Source organism: Chroicocephalus ridibundus, chromosome 20, assembly GCF_963924245.1.
Source record: "Chroicocephalus ridibundus chromosome 20, bChrRid1.1, whole genome shotgun sequence".
In the NCBI taxonomy this organism is placed as follows: Eukaryota; Metazoa; Chordata; class Aves; order Charadriiformes; family Laridae; genus Chroicocephalus; species Chroicocephalus ridibundus.
This window is the reverse complement of record NC_086303.1, coordinates 5,000,007-5,023,249: the sequence shown is the minus strand read 5'-3', so window position 1 is coordinate 5,023,249 and position 23,243 is coordinate 5,000,007. Positions and strand designations below refer to the sequence as shown.

Genomic DNA, 23,243 nt, shown 5'->3' with positions numbered 1-23,243 from the left:
CGGGCTGGGGAGAGCACGGGGGGAGCTGGTTAATCTGCTCTAACACGCTTACGCTGCAGCTTCTCTCATTTTCTCTCCCCTCCCTCTTTCCAGATCCTTGTGTGGCCAGGGGAGAGCCGAAGCGCGGGAATGACCTTGCCGAGAGGCAGAAGCAGATGCTGTGGACGTTATCCAGGTGCTGCAGCAATTCTGCCCGGACGCCCAGCCCGGCCAGGCACTGAGCATCGGGACCTGAGCAGCCGCTGTCGGAGGGACCCTGCATCCCAGCGGGGTAGAGAATTCCCTCCAGAGTGAGCCGACCTGCCCTTGCTCCAACAAATCTCAACAGACCTGGAGGGGTTTTCAAAAGCCGGGGCCAGACCTTGTCCCTACTGGAGTCGTAGAGCCAGAGAGGCTGGCCCCTGGCTGGTAAGTTGTCCTGCTGCTGCAGAATTGGCTGAACCTACAAACCAACTTGGTTTTGGGGTTTTTTGTTTGTTTTTTTTTAAAGTCTGTCTCAAGGAAATGTCTGTGACTCCAAGAAGCCGTTCTCCGTGCCTCTGGTCCTGCGATGCAGCGCACCAGAGCGTTTTGGAGACTCCAGACTCACCGTCCCTGCTCGGATGCTGCTCCCAGCGCAACCAGTGCGAACCGAGAGCTGCTGCACCACGGGTCGGGGGGACACCTCGGTGTGTGACCCCCACCCCCTGCACGCCTGAGCCATGAGGCGCAGCGGGAGGTTGTTCTTGTTTGGCAAACGGGCCAAAATCCCTGAGCTTTGGGCACCTGAGATTCACTCCAGGGACATTTCTAGCACAAACGTGTCCTCCGGAGCAGAACTCCTTATATTCTTCCATACTGCGCTTCCCTTCTCCATATGGAGACCCCCTGAGCCTGGAGGGATCTAACCCAGGGTTAGTCCTGCTCCTGCCACCATCTTCTCCTGCGGTGGTTGAGCATCCTCCTTGCGCCGCGTGGCCGTCCCCACGGTCCCCTTCTCTCCCCCACCCTGTCTGCGCATCCTTCACACCCACCGCTGAAGCCATACGGGAGCTCCCTGCGTGCCGTGCCTTCCCGGAGGGTCTCGGGCAGACAGCCCCCCTCAGATACCCTCCCAACAGCCCCAGGCTCTGTGCGCTGACGTCAGGGAGCCAGGGTCCCCCCAGGGGTTTGGGGCGGGGGGTGTCTCGGTGCCCGGTTCCTGCATTCCAGATCTCATTTCAGACACCAGCAGCCGCAATGGTCCCAGTGCTCCCGTTTGCAAGAGGTGCTGGGGAGCAGCAGGGACAGCCCCTAGGAACGGGTAAATGCTCGGGGGCAGCTGTGCCCGCTGCCCATCGGCGGGGGGGAGGTATTGCCTTGAGCAGATTGACACCCCCAAGGAGCCCCCCCCTGCAGGGGACGAGCGTGCTCGGAGAACAAATCCTCCCCCCGCAATTAACTGGCTCGACCTTTCCAGGGTTTGCCCAGTGCTCCCAGACCGGATTCGCGCTCGGCAAACAGAGCTGTATGCGCCACTGACAGCTCCCCTTCGGAGGAGATTTGTTGGCTCAGCCAACATCCCCAACCAACATGGCTATTATTTTATTTTCTTATCTAAAGGATTTAGCACAAAAACCTGAGCCTGGCCAGGAGCACCAGTAACACGAGGCACAGCTGAGGAGCTTTAAATCCTCTCCGCTGCGTGCCCGTTGTCCGGGTTGTGGTGGGAAACATCGGACTGGTGTGGGATGTGCTGCTCGGGGGTAGCTCGGAGGTGGCTGCCGGGACTGGGCACGGGGGCACAGGCTGCGTGTGGTCTCCGTGTGCCAGACCCTGGGGTCGGGAGGCTCACGGCGCTTTGCTTTTTCCCCTCTTTAAGCCTGAGCGATGTGAGCTGTTGGGATCCAGCGCTGCAGCCCCCGTGCAGGGCATTCCCAGCTGGGCTCCAGGTTTCGGCTTGGGAGAGGTGGCACGTGAGGTGCCTGGTGAGGGGCTGGCCAGGAGAGCGATCCGGCTTCCCTGTCATTTGTCACCATCGAGCTCAGCAGATTTCAGGCTGGCGCACACAGATCGATGGAAAACACCGCGCTTAGTGCCGGCTGCAATGTCTCCTCTGGGGCTGCATCAGCCTTTTATTCAGGCAGCGCACGGGGAGAGTTGCCAAGGCACCAAGGGGGGCTGAGGTTAATGCTGATGCACCCATGTTTTGGCTTGGTTGATGGTGCCCCATTCCTGGGGGGGCACAAGCTGGGTCCCTGCTAGTGACGATGGGAGCGGGCATCACCCTCGTGAGCGCAGCGCGGAGAGCTGGGGCTGGCGCACGCTCCAGGGAGACCATCAAAAGCAGAGGTTTGGGGAAAATCATGGGCAGCTTTGCTCAGTCAGGCTTTGCAGAAGCTAAATTATTACTGTGGGGTTGAGGGGCGGCTTGGCCCAGTTCATTACTGCGTAACCTCCGCTGCTAAACCTCTTGGATTACAGATCCATCACGGTTTGGCAGTGAAAGATGTGCAGCTGACGGCCGCCCCGAGGTTTTCGTGTCTAGGTGGAGGCTTGGCATTGTGCTGGGAGCAGCCCTGGAGATGGGGCTGGTGTGTGATGGGATGGTGCTTGAGGGGCTCCCGGTTGTGGTAGGGATCCCCCAGGCTGGTCTGGGATGAGCTGGGAGCTCCGGGATGGGCTGGGAGCTCTGCTGGAAACACACCGTGCTCACGTTGTGCGTGCTGTGCGTACGTGGTACACGATGCACGCGCAGGGCACACGCTACGCACATGGTGTACACGGTGCACACGCGATGCACACGCTATGCAGGCACCGCACACGCGGCTCTGTGCCTGTTCAGGTTTTCCCTGTGTCTCGAATATCCCCATTTCCAGCAAGGGGTTCCCAGTGCAGGTGTGTAATGAATGTTGCACGTACAATGGAGACAGGCAGCCGCTCACCCGCACCCGTCATATCTGCATCTGAAAACACAATAAACGAACCAAGTGCAGTACGAATGTTAAAGCGCTCGAGCTACAGTTATTTTAAAAGAGAACTTCCCACCTCCCTGGATGGATGTAGCTCTCAAAGCAACAATATGTTTTCCACCATGGCTCCGAGCAAAATGGTTTGCTCCTGGATTGACCTCTATTGTGTTCATAAATGGCTTGTGGTGCTTTTTGATTCCCCCGTCATAATGACTTGACCTCCAGATTTATGGCTGAAGGTCCTTTCATCTCCACATTGTTTCCCACCAGACTCCAGCCTGCTGCTTTGCTGGAGCGAACCTGCCCAGAGCCCAGCCCCGCGCCCCGCGCCCCTCCGAGCCCCCCAGCCGGCTCCCACTGACAAAGCTGCGGTGGGCAAAAGCGAACGGGTTTGGGGTTTTCTCTCTTTCTTTCTCTCTTTCTCTCTCTCTCTCTTTCTCTCTCTTTCTTTCTTTCTTTCTCTCTTTCTCTCTCTCTTCCTTTCTTCCTCCCTTCCTCCCTTCCTCTCTCTTTCTCTCTCTCTTTCTTTCCAGTGGCAGCATTTTAATAGGGCAGCGTATGCTCCGGAGACCGCGAAGGCTGGGAAGTTGACAGCTCTTGTCACAGTACAAACACTCTCTCCCTGTCTCTCTTCCTCTCTCCCCCACGTTTGCACAACCCCCGGCACTTTTAAACTAGGAGTTTGCTCATTGTTCAGGGTTTCCTTCTGCCCTCCCAAGTCTTGCCCTCCCACCCTGCCTTTGACTCTCCCACCCCACTTTGGCTTCTCCACTCCAGGAGCAATTGGACCTGAGCGGTGCTATAGTAGATAAATCTTACTAACGTCGGTGGCAATGAGCTATAAGCTGGAGTTGTCTGTCCAGTGGTTTCCAAGTGCTTTTCCAAGGCTCTCTGGGGAGAGGAAGGGAGGTGCAGGGACCCCCCCACTGCTGAGCAGGGAGCCTGAAGCTGAGGATTTGAAACCGCCCCATGTCCTGGCTGCTCAGGAGCATCCTTGGGCTAAAGGGTGCAGTAGAAGCGCGTGAAATGTAAGTTGTCCTCTCCGTGGCAGCGCTGGCTCAGCATACAGCCAGGCTCTCTGCAACCCCCCCCCACCACTACAACACCGTGGGCTCCCAGGGTTTATGGAGGAAGCCTCCACCTCCGTCCCTCCTCAGGAAGAGGAGAGCCACGCTCCTGAAAGATGCATTTGTTCCCCCCAGCAATAATCCTTCTTTAATCCTGTTACACCAAGGAAAGCATCCAACTTCCCTCGAAGCGGATGGTGGGATGCCCCGAGGAGGGTGGCCCCTCTCACCGTGGGCTGCCCTGGCCACATCCCCGCTGGGCTTTGGGGGGGGTGGATGTCCCATGGCTCGGTCCCTTCCCGGGCGCCCCAAGCTTTTCCTCCAGTCGCCAAAGCGCTAGAGTGAAGCTGGCAGCAGCCAGCAACACCCGTGCCCCAGCCCTGGGGATGGAGAAGTAACACCGTCAGAAAAAAGGAGCCGCCTGTACCAAGGGTGATGCTGGAGTGTCGGGAAAAATCAGTTTTAATGATCAAAATAAGCAGAGCATCGCCTCAGGCTCACTTCCAAGACAGGCAGTGTAGCCCCTTTGTAAATATTGGCTTACTTGGGAGCGAGGGAGCCTACAGATGTTTATTTGCATGACAATAGCCGGGTTGGGGACCAAAACGTGTGTGCGCGAGGGGCGCAGGGCGCAGCCCCCCTGGCAGAGGGGCTGGTGAGGGAGGTGGTCCGGCTCCTGCCAGGGGAGCTCGCGCCGCGCTGGCTGGAGATGAAGAAATGTTTGTGCAGTGAGCTGGAAGGGTACGTGCACAAATCGTAGCAGGCAAGCCAAGAAAAAAGCTGCAGCTTGAACTCTCGTTCCTGTAACACGTTCTTAAAGGTTTTGCCGGAGATGTGGAAAAGGACCAGGGAATAACCCAGGCGATCCCGAGGCAGATGCTCTGCAGCAGGACGGACGGCTTCCACCCAAGCGCCCCGCGAGCATCAGCTTGACGTACTGCATTGGATTTAAGACAAGTGCTGTGTTTGCTACAGGCAGGGCGATTTCTGCATCCCGGGTGGTAACCAAGAGAAAAAAAACAAAGCTTTTTTTTTTTTTTCCCCAGCAATCACCTGGTCGAAGCTGCCCTTTCTCCCTCGTGCGGGCAAGATTTTTTCCCAGCTGCTCGACGTGTCCGTGCTGCCCCGCTGCCCCCCTGCTCGCGAGCGCGGGGGGATTGCGCAGGGAAATACCGCGGGCAGCCTGATAAAATCCGCAGGGTCACGGTCCGGCTCCATCCTCCCAGCCCGCGCCCGCTCGCCTCCCCGCGCCTCTGCCTTCCCACACTTCAAAAAAACAACCGGTCTTTGTGGCTGCGCCGAAACACCGCGTTTTTCAGAAGGTTACTGCGAGGACAGAGTGCAGGCAGCCGCAGGCAGCTCCAGGTGGGCAGAGGGAAGCTCACGTTGCTTTGGGAAAATGCTGACCTTGTTCTGTTCCTATTTTTGCACATCAGCACAGCCTCCCGAATTCAGGGTTTGCAGCCCCGGTGCTGTCCTTGGCGGGGACCTTCGGGTTTATCTTTGGGCCAAAAAAACCCAGAAAGCTGGTGAAACGCAAAGCATATTTCTTGAATGTAACTTTATTTTTGCACAGTCGCCCTGTAACACGTGGTGACCACACGAGTGATGCGCTCGTGGACTTCAACCACTGGGGATTAATCACTGCCCTGGAGTTTATTACAAGTGTAAAGATACGGGTCAAATTTGCCCTTTGCTTTATGCTGGTGTAACTCCCGAGAGACAGTCTGTATACTGAGGTGTCTACAAAAATGTTAACTTTACAGAGACGAGCTTGGACTGGACCCCAACACTCAGATTTCTCCTAAATGTGTCTCCGACCCATCCCGAGGCAAAAGCACGTACACAACGAGCACAAGGAGGCGAAGACGGGCTTCCAGCAGGCACACGCTGAGGAAGCCCTGAGTCAACAAAGCCCTGCTTAAATTTAAGTGTTTGCTTTGGGATTTCGCTCGATCCAATAAATTTGCCTAATTCCCCCCTAATAAACCTGTATCGATCCCTGCAGAAGCGCACAACGACCAAGCCGAGGGAAAGGCACAGAACCGTCCTTGCAGCATCTCCCTAACGCTGCCTAACGAGGATCAAAGCATTAAAACCTCTTTTTATTGTCCTTTTCTTTTATCCCACTGTCTGGATTTCATCATGAAGGGACCTACCCAGACATGTTCCTCAGGAGTCTCCCAGCCCCAGTAGCCATAGAAACCAGCTATTTTTAGTCTGTTTTCCTGATGCCAGTAAATGACTTTTCTCTACTTTGGAGAGACAGCAGACCGGGTCAGCCTTGCGTGCTGGCGGATGGTAAATGAGCGTCTCCGGCAAGGCAGGCGTCCCCTCCCGTACTGTACTCGACGTTTGAGAAAATAAATGTGGCATTTGTAAATAAGCGCACATATCTACGCACAGAGCAGGTCACTTCCTATCGTGTTTCCTACGCTAGAGAAAAATCTTTATAGGAATTTTTAGAGTATGGATTTTATAGCTGTTTGGAGATCAGGGTTTTTTGGTATATGACAAGCTTCCTCCTTTTCTGAGCTGGTGCTTCAAAAGGCCCCGTAATAAAAATTACCAGCATTTGGAAATGTGATCAATGCGGGTCAGAGCACGGTGGTACTAAAAGCATAAATCAGCCCCACAACAATGCCTTTCATTCCCGGGATACCAGCGAGACTCGCAGCCAAGGGCTTTTGAAGTCAGATGGAAAACCACATTTGTCTGAGTAATTATCGGGCTACACGCTAATGAGAAACGCTGGCCGGGTAATTCAGCAGGAGGGAAGGGGGCTGGGGCAGAGCATCATATTCCTGGAGGGTTTTCTTGAAACACCCATCGTCTCCCAGGACGTTGCCCCTTCCCGGGTGCCTGGCGGCAGGATCCGGCCCGTGGGGGCATTTCCCCAGCTGCTCCCTGCCCCTCCGGGGGGTGCAGGAGCGTCCCCAGCCAGCGCCGTGTCCGCGGGCAGCCCGGCGGGAAGGGCCCCGCAAACCGAGCGGGGATGATGGAGCCTCTTTCCTTTTAATGCCTGCCAGCTATCCGGGAGCTGTAAATACACACTGAGCCCAACGGCTTCTGCTGTAACGTATCTAGTTTACAAGATTGTACTATAAATTATAGATGCATATCATGACTGTGGTTTGCACTGAGAGACTCGCCTATTGATCTGTCTCCTGCTGGTTAATATTTGGGACGGCCATGGCCCGGCTCTCGGAAGCAGCATGCTGTTGCGGGTCGTTTGTACGTCTCTCCATCTGCACTTGGAGCAAACACTTTCCTGGCCCAGCTGTACGGGCACGCGGGGAAGCAGCTACGGCAGCTGCTGTAATAAACTGGCTTTATGATACCCCTCCGAGAGACAGGTTTTATTTCGCGCACGCTGCTTGCGGCCCTGAGCCGCGGTGGGAGCGGGCGGGGAGGTGGGTTTGGTGGGACCATGGGGGAAGATGGGCAGAGGTGGGGGGAGATGGACCCCCGCCAACCCCGCTCTCTTCCCTCCAAGCCCTGAGTGCAGCTGGGGAGTCGCCCTGCAGAGTCACTCATTTTCATGCGCACAGTGCAGTGCAAAGCAGAAGCTGCAGTAAAATCCAGGGTCCAGAGGAGGCCACGGAAATTCTGGGAGGGCTGGAGCCCCTCTGCTGTGAAGACAGGCTGAGAGAGTAGAGATCGTTCAGCCTGGAGAAAAGAAGGCTCCGGGGAGGGACTCTGGATCAGGGAGGGGAGCCGTGTGACAAGCGGGAGCGGTTTTACACTGAAAGAGGGGAGATTTAGATGAGATCTGGGGAAGAAATTGTTTGCTGTGAGGGTGGTGAGCCCCTGGCCCAGGTTGCCCAGAGAAGCTGTGGCTGCCCCATCCCTGGAGGGGTTCAAGGCCAGGTTGGACGGGGCTTGGAGCAACCTGGGCTGGTGGGAGGTGTCCCTGCCCAGGGCAGGGGGTGGCACTGGTTGGGCTTTAAGGTCCCTTACAACATAAGCCATTCTGAGGACAGCCGCCTGACCCAACTCAGCGCATGCAACGGGGCTCCCTCTCCTGGGGCTGGTCCCTTTAAATCTGGGGGTGCCGGGGCCGGGACAGACCAGAGGCGGCGGGGAATGGGGGGAACCGCCCGGGGCGCCGGGGGGCGGAGCGCAGGTGGGCTGGGCCAGAGGGCGCGGATCAACCCCTCCCCGGGCGGTGGTACAGCCCACCGGGGGGCGTGGCGGGCCGAGGCGGGCGGGCAGCTTGAAAGCCGTTGGGCGGCCTGGTGTGAGGGGCTGCGGCTGCTCCACCGCTACCGGGAGCGGCCCGGGGGAGCCCCGCGGCGGCTCCCGTTCGGGCGGGAGGGCTCGGGGCGGCGGCGAGATTCCTGTTCGAGCGGGGGGCGGCGGGTCCCGGGGCAGCGGAGGGGCGCGAAGGCCTGGGCGGAGGGGCCTGTGGGGACGCGCATGCGCGGGGCGGTGCTCAGGCTCTTGCAGGCAGTCCGAGGCTGTTTATAGCGGGACCTCGTGGCGCAACGGTAGCGCGTCTGACTCCAGATCAGAAGGCTGCGTGTTCGAATCACGTCGGGGTCATGGCTCCCTTCGGGGTTTATTTTTATAGCGAGCGGGACCAGGCTTGGGGTCCCCGGGGACAGCGGGGCAGGCACCAGCGTGGCGGTGGAGTGAGAGGGCCGGGCAGTGAGAGCAGAGTTACAGTGGTGTCCCCTCAGCTCTAATTTTCGTTCTGGGTGGACGACCCTGGTGCCCACGACATCTGGGGTGCTGCAGCCTAGCAGAGGGGCCTGGCAGACCCAAAATTAACAACACTTAAATTAACCTGGACCATGCATCAGTCTGGATCAGGGGCTGACCTGCAGGAAAACAGCTCTGCGGAGAGAGACCTGGGAGTCCTGGTAGACAAGTTGCCCATGAGCCAGCAACGTGGCCAGTGGTCTCCTGGGGTGCGTTATGAAGAGTTGACAGTGGGTTGAGGGAGGTCATCCTACCCCTCTGCTCTGCCCTGGTGAGGCCATGTCTGTGTCCAGTTCCGGGCTCCCCAGTTCAAGAAAGACAAGGAACTACTGGAGAGAGTCCAGCAGAGGCTACAAAGGGGATCTCGTCAATGCTGATCAATATCTAAAGGGCAGGTGTCAAGAGGATGGGGCCAGACTCTTCTTCAGTGGTGTCCAGTGACAGGACAAGGGCAATGGACACAAGCTGGACAGGGGAAAAACTTGTTACTGTAAGGGTGGCAGAGCCCTGGCACAGGCTGCCCAGAGAGGTGGGGGAGTCTCCTCCTCTGGAGATATTCACACCTGCCTGGATGCAGGTCCTGTGCCACCTGCTCTGGGCGAACCTGCTTCGGCAGGGCTTGGACTGGATGATCTCCAGAGGTTCCCGTCTAACCCCCACCATCCTGTGATTCTGTGCAACATGGGTGCGCTTGGCCCTGCTTAAACTAAGTGGGTGCTCCAGCCGGAGTGGGAGAGGGACGGGGAGCATTGGGAGGGGAATGTTCTGGAAGGTCAGGAGATGTGGTGGTGGCAGGGTCCCCCCATCCGCCAGCACCAAACTGAACGGCAGGATGGCGTCATCTGAATTGGCTGCAAACCAAAGGTGGCATCGAGCCTTGTCCCAGCCTTGCCGGTTGCTTTGCCAATTCAGGTAGCTTTAAAAGTGTGTCCTCTCTGTAAAAATGCAGTGAAGAGATTAGTGCTGTAAAGTAACTCCAGTTCCAGGGGGGGGAAACAGTGAAAATCTCTAAGTTTTGCTGTTGGGGTGTAAGTGAAGAAAGTCTGGATGACAGAACTAATTCACTATGACTTTATTTTTTTTTCCCAACTACAGGAGCTACTGTCGAGGACAGTGTAGGAAAACAATTTTAGATGGAATAATATTTCAAAGGTGGTAGCGTTCAACTGCTTTGCTACCATGGGAAGTACCCAATCTTTTCAATGTACCAATCCCACACAGATGTGACCTCAAAGTGCTTGGGAAACGCGAGCGATATTGGGACCCAATGGGTGATGCTGGAGCACGGCGTGCGTGGGTGAGTAGTGATCCGCAGAGACGGCATCAGCTGGGAACTTCTCCCTGATGTAAGTAATAATTTAGGAATGTTTTTGTCATCAGGTTTTTGTGTTGTACGGACTCAGAGGGAACTTTGGTAATGGGCTTTGAGAAGATAAACAAAACTGAACCACCAGTAACTGGAGCACAGCTGTTAAACAGCCCTGGGTGACGATGCCTGTCTCCTGTGATGCTATGTGAAGTGGTGCCTTTCTTCTTGCTAAGAATCCCCGGCAGTGGCTGAATTAGATACTTTTTAGAATTAAATATAACACATAGTTCTCGATACATAACATTTTTTTTCCTGCCTTTGTGACGGCAGAAGTAGCTCTAGCTTTGAAGCAGACATGCCCTCTGTTACTTTAAACTGTTTTACATTTGGAAGGAACAATAAAGGCAAAGTCTAATCTGCAGGATGGATAAAGCTTCTAAGTGGTCATTAACTTTAACTGCTTTAACCTGTTCAGCAGATGATGGGTTGTGTACACCTGAGTTCCTGTAGTCTTGATCTCTTTCCATTAAATGGCTTTTGTCTTGACTAGCTTTTCTTTTGAACTTCATTGCTTTATAATAGCACGTAGGAATGATGCTTTGAGCTTCTGTTGCCACAAAGATTACCTTTATGTTGAAAAATAGCACCAGACTAAACGAAATAGAAATTGAGTCTTTATTGCCCTGCACTGCCTTCACTGATGCAATTTTAATTAAGGAAAAACGGCTGAGCAAAAAATAACCTCATATCTGGAAGCGTATATCCTCAGTGATGTGCTCCCTGAAACATGCAATATTAAAGCCATTCGTAAGGTGACAGCAGGATGTGTTTAAACCTCACTCTGGAAGTTTGAATAAACACGTTGCATGTGTTTGCTACGTGGCTACTAATTTTCTTTTCCGCAGGTTGCCCAGCGGTCATATCCGCCTTTCGATTTCCCGTAATGATGAAAGAGCTGCCGAATTGATGAGCCTTGCAGTTCATTACAGCAATTTCTTTAGGTAGTTGCACCACTTCTACTAACTTCTTTATTAAATTTCCCTATTTAACTGGTGTTCCTTGCACGGACAAGAGACTCCTTTCCTTCCACAATGCCGTGTGGGCATGTATCACCCCAAAAGCATATTTCGAGTCAGTCTATATGCTAGCAATTTTCCCAGCTGCTATTTCTAAAGCTCTAATTAACACGATTAATTCTGCTTTTTGTTCTGGAATTTCTGGAGGAGGTGCATCTGCCTCTATACCACCTTCTTCTAGGATTACAGCATATCCTGCCTTCCTAGTTCCATTATCAACAAAACTACTCCCATCTATAAATAAATTCATTTCTGCTGAGTCTATAGGTTCATCCTTAAAATCCGCTTGACAAGAATAAACTTGTTCAATTGTTGCCAAACAGTCACGTTCTAATTCTGTCTCACCTGGTGAAGGTAACAAGGTTGCTGGGTTCAATACCAAAGTTACTTTTCTTCTACATCATCCTGTTCTAATAAAACAGCTTGATATTTCATCATTTGAATAGGGGACAACCAATGCCCCCCTTTTTTCTCTAAAACAGTAGCCACCGCCTGCGGTACCTGGACAATTGGCTTCTGCCCCAGGCTTAACTTCCGCACCTCCTGGATGAGCATTATGGTAGCTGCCGCTGCCTGCAAACACAAAGGCCAACCTTTACTTACTTGGTCCAGTCGCTTGGAAAAATATCCTACTGGTCTTTTGCAGGATCCAGTCTTCTGAATCAGTAATGTGTTGTTTCCTGTAATCCCAAATTAATGTGTTGTTTCTTTAAAAAAAACAAAAAAAAAAAACCAAACTCAAAAGGTTTTTCTAGATTTGGTAACCCGAGAGCTGGGGCCATGAGCGTGCGTTTCAATTAATGAATGATTGTCTGTATTCTGGAGTCTATTCTAGGAGATTTCCAGGTCCCTTGATAGCTTCGTAGAAAGGTTTCCGCTAACAAACCAAAATTAACGATCCGTAAGCGACACCATCCGGCCATGCCAAGAAACGCTCTCGGCTCCTGTTGGGAGTTTGGCTCAGGTATTTGAGAGATTGCTTCTTTCCACTCTTCTCCCAGGCTCTGTTCTCCCTGCGTAATGGTAAAACCCCGATAAACAACGGTCTGCTGCACTGCTTGAGCCACCTTCTGAGATACTTGATATCCAACTGCTCCTAGAAAATGCAAGAGGTCAGTTGTATATTGCACACAATCGTGTGTTGTCTGTGGCCCCAGAAGAATATCGTCCACATACTGTAACAAAGTTCTGCCAGTTCTCTAATTCTTCATAAGTAAAGAGAGTATTCAATACAGTTGTATATCCTTCCAATCTGGATCATGATTTTCCACTATAGTTTCTAAAGTTTGAGCCGCCTTTTGGCGATCTTCTCTGTAAGTCCCTGATATTTCTCTCCAAGCCTTCAAATCTGGTACTGAAAAAGGCACCCAAACTGGTTCTCCCTTGTCCATGGTATTTTTGTCCTTCAAAAAAAAATAAACCCCAAACGACATAAGTATTTATGTTGCTTTTGCCTATTGGTACATCACCTTAGACTTGTTCCAGAAATTGTTGGTTTTATCTTTGCAATTTTGCTCCCATAAAAGATGAGGATTAGCTTTTTCTTGGATAAACTTGTTTGAATTGTAACTTTTATATTTAAGCTTGTATGATACTGATGACGCTTCCAACTCTTGTCCTTCCAGGAGAAGGGATTTTCTCCATCTAAGTGGAATTTTTGTCAGGTTGACATCACTACCAGTTGCCATGAGAAGTTCTGACATCACCAAACAATGGGGTAAGGGAAAGGTCCCCCTTCCAGTGCCCTCGCCGCTTTAGCTAGCGGTCAGGACTCTGACAGCTGACCATGTCAAGTGGTACGTGGCTTCCTCTGTAATACTGGAACCTTTTATTTTGGATAAACATCCCCACCTGGGAGCTGGCGTGGGCACAGCTGAGGTCTGGGAGCCACCAGCGGGGAGCTGCAGCGGTAGCCATGGACTTCCACGGCAAACTCATGGGCACTTGGACCTGAAGTGGTCTTTCTAGAGAGTGATTATGTGATAAAGCTTGGTAAGGCCTCAATGGTTTGTGGAAGAACGACACCAGTGGGACTGAACTTCTTGTCAAATGTACCGTGTTATGTGATTCTTATTTTTCTTTGGTCTCACCAGAGAAAAATTAAATGTGGAGGTAAATACAGTAAATATGAATTGCAGCACGATCTTCTGGAATCTGCGTGGTCTGTTCCCGCTGTGATCTGGGTGGGCTGGGGGGGTAATGCCCTTCTTTTTTCTTTCCTCCCGTATTTTGTCAGCTGCTAAATAGAGGTTCCTGAAGCGGTGCCAGGGGGTGAACAGCATCACCGCTGTAACGCGGGCTCGCCTGCCAGCCTTCCCTGGGCTGCTCCTGAGGCTTCCTTGTGACTTTCATTAGGAGATGTTGAGAAATTAAATGGGAAGATTGCCAGTATTTGGTGAGGCTCTGATGAAGGGAGGGCTGATGCTGAAGGGGCTCTGTTTACATAAAAACCTCATCTTTCTAAACCACCTTTCGTCTGAGTATTTGCTAGTGATGTTTGTCTATACCTACGACTTGGATTTTGTGTCCTGTGAGACAGGTACCTACCTGTGCCTCATGGAAATAGAAACAGAGAGTATGTGAATGCCATCGAGGTAGTTTCATTTTATCTTGTCCCAATTGCTTTACTTACTAGCGTGGAGTTGAGGAAAGAGTATTGTTCCAGAAAACAATCTAGAAAGGCATTAAAGAGCAGATCTGAAGCCTCCATCCTCTTAAGCGGAAGCAAATGAGGTGTGGCTTCAGGCGATTTTGCTTCTTAAAACAAACAGTCTCTGATCTCTGGAGTATTTTATTTATGTTCTTCCCCCCGAATCGGGATGGCAAATGTTATAATCAAAATCAGGTCACAAGAGACCAATGCATGAAGGAGCAGCTGTTGCATGCAGTCATGCACAATACTTCTGTGCTAGAAATGATTCGTTTACTCCGTGTAATATATATGGAAATGTGCTGCAGGAGCATTGCCAAAAATAACCTATTGTATTCGTACAGCCCCAACAAAACTGATTTTTGATTTGCGGATTTTACACGCCTTTTCCCTTTTATGATACATCAAATAAACGTAGGCAATCTACCTTTTAGTTAGGTAGCATTTCTTGACTGTGCTTAATCTGTATGTATGTACTTCTTTTAAACTGACGTACCTGAATGCCATACCTTCAGCCCTGAAAGCTTAAACTAAATGAAGGTTATGTCAGTGAGTTGTAGGAAAAGAAAATCAAATCCTGCTGCAAAAGCATTCTGGATGAACGGATAAAGGAGGCGGAATGAAGAGACTGAAGTGGGGGGGACTGTTTCAAAGGTCTTATAATATTCTGAGAAATCTGAGCTGAAAGGGATTTTTATTCCTTTTACTCAAGTAGAATGTTCTGTGTTTTAATCTCAAAAAGCCTTTTGGGGAGTTCCTTAGTACTAAAAGCTGTTTTGCCCCCACCTTTTCTTTATTGTTTTTGTCCTTTGAAGTTCTCTTCAAAGATGAAGCCAAACTTCCCATTTATTCTACAGACTGTAATAAATATCCAGCTTTGTTTAAGCAATTAGCTTGGTGGGGTGATTTCTGTTGCTGGGTTTTTTTTTGGTTTTTTTTTTTTTGAAAAAAAAAAAAAAAGTTCCAAAATCCTGAGCGGTTCAGACATGTTTTGAAAAAACACTAAGCCAACAGCTGTGCATTGGACTAATCTGACAGTACAGCAGCTGTCATAACAAAAGCAGAGCTGGTTCAAACACAGCTCCTTTGTATGGTGATTGAAAATGATTTAAAGGAAAAGATTATTTACTGGTTCTACTGGGTTGAGCTGTGGGGCTGGAGAAGTGACTGTTCACTTGTTTTTGGTATGTGACCCCACCAGATCAATGGGCTCTCAACCACTTCTTTAGCTCAGAGACGCAAATGTGTTCCCATCCTCGGCTCTGCTTCTCCCGCTGGCCTTGTGTGCAGTCCCTCTGTTCTTCTGGAGCCATGTTCTGTCGGAGCCTGCCCGGCTGCTGCTGGGGGGATGGCGAGCCACTTCAGCACGCGTACAAACCACATCTGTAATCAGAGAATGGTCCAGTGAATAACTGAGCAATGCGATTTGTAAAGAGGTCCTGAACCATAGCTCTTTCAAGTATTAAATTACGCAACCTGGTGCAGATATCTCAGGCTAATTCACTCGTATTTTAAGGCCCTTTCCCCCCTGCCTTTCTCCTCATTCAGACGAAAGTAGTGAAGTAACCTTTGAAACAGAAGACTTTGAAGTGACAGCAGTCTTTGCCTCTGGCTCTGCTGAAGTAAGTAAGCTACTAATGCGTGAATATTTTATGTATCGCAGCTAAATGAAGGAAATTGCAAGTTGATATAAACCGGTGTTCTTTGTATTAGCTCATGACAAATGCAGCAATTACCTCCAATCAGTTAATTATAGCATTCTTCTCTGGCCTGCCTTCCACTTTCTTGAGCTTTCCTCTGTAAGAGGAACAAATATTTGTTAAACTCACAGTTCTATAGCTGCTTCACTGAAGAAGTACTTTCTCATTATGCTATTGGAAAACATATGGACCTCTAATACCAGAGTGAAAGTCACTGGTGTTTCCTTGGTCCATCCTGTTGCTTTCTCTTTTGTTTGTAGTCTTCACACCTGGAAGCATCTGAAGGTCACATGGAGCTTCTGTTGCGGGATGTAGATTGCAGTCTCGCTGAGATGATAGCAGAGGAAAGTATCTGTTCTTGTTACACATTAATCTCGTTATGCCCTTGCATCTAGCAATCCCTAAATCTAGAAGTGAATTTGAATTGGGCTTCCATCACTGTTTGCTGTCTCCTGACTTTCTAGCAGTGACTATTAAAGGAAGCCAGGTCTGTTTGTGGCAATAGAACACTAAACTGGGCCTACTGGTACTCCATCTATTTGGATGATCTGGTAGCTTTCAGTGCGTACTGGATATGGTCTCTTCTCCTAAGGAACAGGCGATAGGACAAGAGGAAACGGCCTCAAGTTGCGCCAGGGGAGGTTTAGACTGGATATTAGGAAACATTTGTACACTGAAAGGGTTATTAAGCGTCGGAACAGGCTGCCGGGGGAAGCGGTTGAGGCACCATCCCTGGAGGAATTTAAAAGACGGGTAGACACAGCGCTTAGAGATACGGTTTAGTGATGGTTTTGTCAGAGTTGGGTTGATGGTTGGACTCGATGATCCGAAAGGTCCCTTCCAACCCAGGCGACTCTTATGATTCTATGTTCATAAGAGTAATTGTGAAACAATACATGAAAAATGGTGCCACTTTATGATGGGCCGTTCCTCTCAAACGTGTTAGATTTTTAAATATAAAAGAATTAGATAAAGGATTGCTAATGAAAAGTAGAGTACATATCAGATGACTAATTAGTGAGAAAGTACAAGCTATCTTGAGAATTGCTTTGCTCCTTATTGAATGTAAATTATTTCAGGCTTTTAGTTACATACATTTAAATCAACTTTACACTGTAACTGTATGTGTAGATTCATCACAGGTGGAAAAATTGTAAGAATTTTCTCTTTTAAATCAATATGAATAAGGAGAACATGGTCTGGGTTGCATGGCATTCAAGACTTTGTGTCATGATGTGAGGCTTTAATTACATCCCCTCGCCTGTCTTGAAATATTAACAGGTAGAACAAATGTTGCTGGAGGATGAAATGCCAATAGAGCAGACGCGAGGACAAGAGAGATCCCCCAGCAGCGGTCCCTACGGCGGTCTCAAGGCTGTTTGCAGGAAAAAGGTATTATGGCTTTGTTAACTTAGAATAGTCACCTCTGGGCACAAAACGCTCAGACTAGTGCCCCATCCAAGTAACTAGTCGTGGAATCTCACTTCTCTTACTAATGCAGCAGTACGGAAGTGCGTGCCTTGGTCTCTTAGTCAGCCTTAAGCTTAGAAATCTTCCATCTTATCTGAATTTATCTAATGTGCAATTCACAGTGCATTGTAAGGATCCTGAGTCAACTCTGAGCAAATGAGCTTGCTCATACCAGAGGAATTCTGGCAGGGTAGCCAGATGTTCGCCTCAAGGCATTCCACTTCCTTCTCAGCATAGCATGTAACCTAGAAGATGGCTATCTTAAAGAAGATGGTATTCTCTTTTGAAGACAATATTTAGGAGAACTTTTTGATGTACTTGTAGGGTAATTTCCACTTAGCATTCAAAATTCAGCCATGGATCACTTTGAAATAGGAGATTGTGAGTCGATCTTTTTGCCCAAGCGCTTACTTACATTTAACGTTACACATGTAATCCTTTGAAAAGTGCAGGACTCAGGCTTCAGCCCTAGAAATGGACCCTGGTGCATAATGTTGAAGATGGTGGTGAAACCTTTTCAGGGCGTGGCCGTTGGTCTTGTTGGCACAAGATTTCTGTCTCTTGGTGGCACCAAGGTCCCGAGTGAGGCCTTGGAGCGTTACTGTAACAGGGATGTTGACTTTAGCACAGTTTTCCTTGCATACAGATGAGTTTGTTGAGCTGCTGCGATTGGATGATGTGTCAGGAGGCAAAATACTGTTTATTGTGCGTTACTCACTGACTTGTGCAATAAATCGGTTTGAAGTAATATTTCTTTTTCCAGCAGGATGAGAAAACGGTGGACAAGTGTACAACGATGTACTGAACATCAATTAATATTCCAGAGGCATTCATGTTGGACCGCAGGCAACCAGCCTTGATTTTAACCTAATCTCTTGGTGATTTTAAGTACTTTCCAAAGGCTTTTTTTTTTTTTTTTGCTATCTCCAGTAGAACAATCCACTTTAAATGAGGTTATTTCAAGGCAGTTTCTATTCACTGAATCACTTTCCATCAACAAGTAACGCGGTGTTTCTCGGGTCTGGGCACCATTGCTGTTAGACTGCTGTGATCGTTGATGGGCATTTCCTCTTTCTCATTAGTCTTCTGATAACACCAGGACCTCAAAAGATGAAGCATTCTCCCCGCTGAAATTAAGGTGGCCTTGCTTTAGCAATCTGCAGCTTGTTTGGCAGCTTTGCTTGCTAGAAATGAAAAACTTATGCATTAAGTTCATTGAATCTCTTGCCGTACTTTCTTTTTTCATCAGGTGAGTGGAACATCTAGTGATGAGACTGACGAAGATGAAGGGGAAATGCGCTTTTCTGGTTCTTCGCCTCCCAGAGTTATCAGGTAACACGCATTTAACCTGTCTTGTCCTCTTGTCAACAGCCACCTTTCCTTTGGCTTGTTTTCCCATTTTGGAGGAGTCCCCTCATGGCTATCTGCAGATCAACAGCTTTGAAAGCACAGGCTTTGTAGAAGTTCTTGCTTAGAAAAGAAAGCTTTAGCGGAGAAATTTCTGGAACTAGATAAAAAAGCCTTTTTGAAGTTGAAGAGTGCCTTAAGTGCAACGTTTGAATTTCACCTGGGACTCCTGTGAGCCCACTGCCACGTGGTCATAACAGCAAAGAAACGCGTTGCGCTCCTGAACCTGCCAGGCCGTTCAGCAGCTTCTGCCCTTCTGGGCATCTGGGCAAAAATGACGCTTGTGCAGGTGTGCAGAGTTGTAACAGCACTTCCTGATGCTCAGAAAAACGGGTTTCTTATAAAGGCATTGTCTGTCTGAGGGGACACCATTTCAATAAACCCGTATCAAGAGTGCATTAAAGTGAGATACTAACAATGGGGGGGGAGAGGGCCGCCTCCTTTAATGCATGAACTTCTGGTAGGTTGTAGATGTGGGTGGCCTTTTTACAATTTACTGCTTAGATACCGAAAGCGGGGTAGTCTCTGCAGACTCCTTAGAGTCTCTTTCGGGTTTGAGCTCCTTTTTAGAGCTTTGTGAAAATACACTCCTATTCTTCAGAGTTTTGCATGGACAGAAGAGGGAACCCTGGGAGACTGTCTCCTGCTGATGTTAGAAAATCATGAAAGTGGTTTGGTTTTGTGTTTTTTGTTTTGTTTTTTTTTTTTTAGGCGTGGGAATACACGAATCAAAAGGGGTCCTGACCTGTAGATCTTCCTTCAGCTAAAAGCTAGCCAGAAAAATATGCTTCTAGTGCTACTGAGCTATTAGTTCTACAGCAGCAGATAGCAGGCATGTCCCAGAATGCCATTCCTGTTAATTCCTTGCATGCCATATCCCAGACACCTTTCCCTAGGTACAGTATGAGAGTGAGCAGCATTAGGTTACCCCTCTGTGCCACCTGCACAAAGGTGGTACTTGGTTTAATTTCAGAAGATTGTTTTATAACGACAACGTTGGTTTGTGCTTTTGTTTTGTTTAATTTTTTTTTTATTATTCTGCCCTAATTGCAAGAACGGTAGGTTTCCATCCCTAAAAGATGCCAGACGTTAGCTCTGTAAGGTCAGCAAAGAGAATTCAGGTTACCTGAAGCAACTTTTTATTTTCCTCTCATAGATCCAGCAAGAGAAGGCCGAGGAGAGCAAGGCGGCGGTCCCCAGCGCAGAAAAACTTGAAGGTGGCTGACGTGGTAAAAGAGACATTGATGCCGGAGGATGGGAAGAACCAAGAAGTAGCGCAGGAAGAGATGAGTCAAAGTTTCATACCCATGCCTGTGTGGATAGTGATATTTGCCGTCTTTGTGTATGTAATCTTCATGTGTTTAATAAATAGATGCTAATCTAAACAGTCTGCTCGTAAACCTCATCCTGGGAAGAAAATAAAAGCAGTGTCCGGATGACATGAGCAGTGTTGAGCGGTGACTACGAAACTGAAGAATGCACTTTTTTTTCTCCCTGCTACTTGTGAACAAGCTCTTCGGGCAGTGAATTAGAAGGCCAGTAGGAGGGTGAAAACAGACTGTGACTTGACTTTGCCTGGAGTTCGCTGTACACAGGAGTTCCTGATTCTTGGAAAAGTGACTTGCTATACTGTTTCTCCTTTGCTGAGGCCAAGTTTGCATGTTTTGTGCCCCAGCTAGTTTCTTTGCACGGAGGTGCTTGGGGTTCTGCATGTCTTGGTTTTTCCTAAGCTGCCTGTGGCTGGGATTACTGCGTTGTTGAGAACCAACAGCTTCTCTGGGCCCTGGTTGTCCTGTATTTGAGCAAGAGCAGATATAAATGGAGGGAAGAAGTTGTTTGCCAATCCGGCAAGGCAGGTAAGGGCCCTAGCGTCATACAAGCCATGAGGGATCAAGGGGGGAATTACTATATCGTAACCACTTCTGAAAACAAAACCACATTTTTTTGCCCCTTGAGTCTATAAGTGTTACCGAAAATGGGGGAGGAGGGATGGTGGAAGTGAGTGTCTCCCACTGTTGACCTGCCACTCTTCCTCCAAAGAGAACCTAATCTTGTGTGCAGTTTTCTCATAAATCGACACTTAAGTTTCAATGACTCAAGGGTTAAGATCAAGCTGAAGTCTTTTACTATCTCTTCACAGGAGAAATGCAGAACTTTGAATGCTGCGGGTGTGCTGGCGCCAGGGCTGTTCGTCTGACCAAGTGACGGTTGGTGGCGGTTATGCCTGGTTTAAATCCGCCGCTGCCGGCTCTTTGGGTGTATCCCCCTCAGGTAAGGGCAGGAAAAGCCCCTTTTCGCCGTCACCTGGCCCCACTGTTGACATGCCTCCACCGGGGCTGTTTGTCTCGCCAAGTGACTGTTAGTAGTGGTTATGCCTGGATTAAATCCGCTGCCGTTGCTGCTGGCCCCAACCCCGTCGTCTTAGCCGCCCTCCTGCAAGATGCCAGCCCCCTGCGCTGCCCCAGCGGGTGCCCCTCAGGAAAAGCGCAGGAAAAGCCCCTTTTTGCTGCCATTGCCAGGCCTGGTTGCCAATGTGCCCGCAGTTGGACTGTCCATCTCGGCAAGTGACCCGAATTACTCTAGTTCCCTCCTTTCAACTGAGGATGGCAAAGCATTGTCTCCAGGGAAGGAGGATTTGACGAGAAGCTCAACACGGCCGGCAATGTGCACTGGCAGCCCAGGAAGCCACCTGCACCCTGGGTGATAAAAAAGAGAAGAAAAAGAAAGAACGTGCCAATTTCCCAGGCTGCTGAAGGCTTCACCCCCTCCTTGGGAAGCAACCTTGCATTAGGCTGTTGTAGGAACAGACTCTCTGCCTCTCGCTGAAGCTGTCAGCACTTGGAAATTCAGACGCTACAGTAGGCGTAACCATAGAAGGTTTGTGTTTAATAGAATGGTAGTGCCTGAGAGCACTGGAAGGCTTTTCTTTTAAATCTGATTGACAGGGCGGCGGGTCCTTGGGATGACTGCAAAGTGCGCTAATGGGGTCACGTGCTGGGAGGAACTTCCAGCCTTAGACTGCTAAACTTGGCAAATGTTGCTTGTGTCCCCACAGGATTGGGGTGGGGATGGCTCTGTGTCTTAACCCAGCTCCAGCTGTTGGCATTTAGGACGAAATCTGTATGTGGCATCATCTGCTGAGGAGAGATGATGATACGTAAAACTGAGCTAGAAATTTTACCCTAAAGGAGGGATTTCATAGAATCACAGAATGGTTTGAGTTGGAAGGGACCCTAAAGCCCAGCCAGTGCCACCCCCTGCCCTGGGCAGGGACACCTCCCACCAGCCCAGGTTGCTCCAAGCCCCGTCCAACCTGGCCTTGAACCCCTCCAGGGATGGGGCAGCCACAGCTTCTCTGGGCAACCTGGGCCAGGGGCTCACCGCCCTCACAGGAAAGAGTTTCTTCTTGAAAGTTAAATGGTTTGGTCTGGAGTTTCCTTTTTATGCAGGAGGTAGAAAACCCCCATGTTTATATTCTCCCCCATAAAATCCAGTAGGGTGGGATTTAAGGAGCACATCACTTATGAGTTTTGTGCCCTCCACATGCGGCATCTGTAGATCTAAAGGACAGCAGGACTTGGCCCCCTCTCCGGTGGCAGCCAGGGAAATACTTGTTCTGGTTACTGTTCTGCAGGTTTGTTTTCCTCTTCTTGCCTGAACTGTCTCACTTTGCCCCCAGCCTCTCTTACCCTGCTTTGCTACGTTCCCTTGAAAGCGTGGATGGGATTACTGATGAGCAGACATCTCATTACCGCCCACCTCCTCCTCCAGCTTAACAGCGAACCCCTGCCCTGCAGCTCGGGCCAACGGGGCATCTCGCGCCTTCCCTGCCACCCAGAGCCCCCGCGGACGGCTGGCAGGTTGCTGTCAGAAGCTCTCTCCCCCATGTCTCTAATTTTATGCACCGCAGCCTTCCCCGCTAGAGACCTGTCAGCAAGGATCTATGCTTGGCAGAAATAGCTCTGGGAGAGCAATGACAGCAAAATGGGTGCTAAATAGGGAATAGCAGAGGTGCTGTAGCAGTGAGGTCAATTATAATCAACTTTCCTGTAACGCATCTCTGTGTTCTCAGAGACACCCCAGGATGGGCAGCGGCTGGGGCTGGGAGATGTCTGGAGAGTGGAAGCTACACAAGGCAAGACTTGGTTAGATGGTGAGACTCTCTCTTCTTCCTTCTGCATCTGCCTCCTTCTTCCTGGGGATGGTTTTTCTCCATTTTTTCTCTCTCTGCAGCGATCTGAGCCACTCAGGATCCACTCATCGCTCCCCTTGGCTTTACCGGCCTTTAGCTAGATGTGACCGTGCTTGAGATCTCGCAGGTGCAAAAGGAATTCTGCAGCCAATCTGTCAGGAACAGGAGAACGTATAAGGGAGACGCCGGTCAGAGGTGCTTGCCCAGGAGTCACGGTCCAGCCAAGCTGGAAATGAATTACTGCGGACGGACAGACGGAGGGTTTCAGTGCCTTGTCACAAAAGCCCCATGTGACAGAGCCAAGAATAGAACTTAATCCAGGGAGAACTGGGCAAAAGTACATTGTTACAGATTAATACGTTTGCCCATGAACTTAGCTTTGGGGGTCAGCAAAACAAAGAGAAAAATTCTGAGAAATGAAAGTGTTTCATTATGGCAACCTTTGAAACGAAGCATCTTGACTTCGGAAGGCATTTCATTTTCAAACTGTTTTTTTTTTTTTTCCTTTTCTTTTTAAAGCACAAAATGCTTCCATATTTAACCCCCAAAGGAAAGAAAAAACAATGTTCCCTGCAGTTTAAATGAAAATTCTGGGGGCAGATCAGGAGTTAATTCACCAAAATCGTTAAAAATATTCTTTCTTTTATAGAAAATCAGAATTATACACTGATGTTTTTTACCCGCATGCCCCTTTCAAATCCATTCTTTACACAGCCTGCTCTTGCCTCTTATCGCGGC

The 23,243-nt window shown here is 49.8% G+C and overlaps 1 protein-coding gene and 1 non-coding gene across 10 annotated transcripts in view; both read left to right on the top strand.

Annotated features, from left to right (window-relative positions):
• The window catches only part of BLACAT1 (BLACAT1 overlapping LEMD1 locus), a 35,949-nt gene extending 28,612 nt beyond the window's left edge, over positions 1–7,337 (top strand). For 5 of the 9 annotated variants that reach the window (XM_063356423.1, XM_063356424.1, XM_063356417.1 and 2 more), the window contains one exon: positions 94–7,337. The gene's annotated coding sequence lies outside the window, so the exon portion shown is untranslated. The remainder of the gene's footprint in view (positions 1–93) is intronic. The other 4 variants (XM_063356419.1, XM_063356418.1, XM_063356421.1 and 1 more) reach the window with 4 other exon arrangements.
• Positions 7,338–8,470: 1,133 nt separating this feature from the next.
• On the top strand, positions 8,471–8,542 carry TRNAW-CCA (transfer RNA tryptophan (anticodon CCA)). The gene has a single exon. It is a non-coding gene; the product is annotated as a tRNA-Trp (tRNA).
• The last annotated feature ends 14,701 nt before the right edge of the window (positions 8,543–23,243 follow it).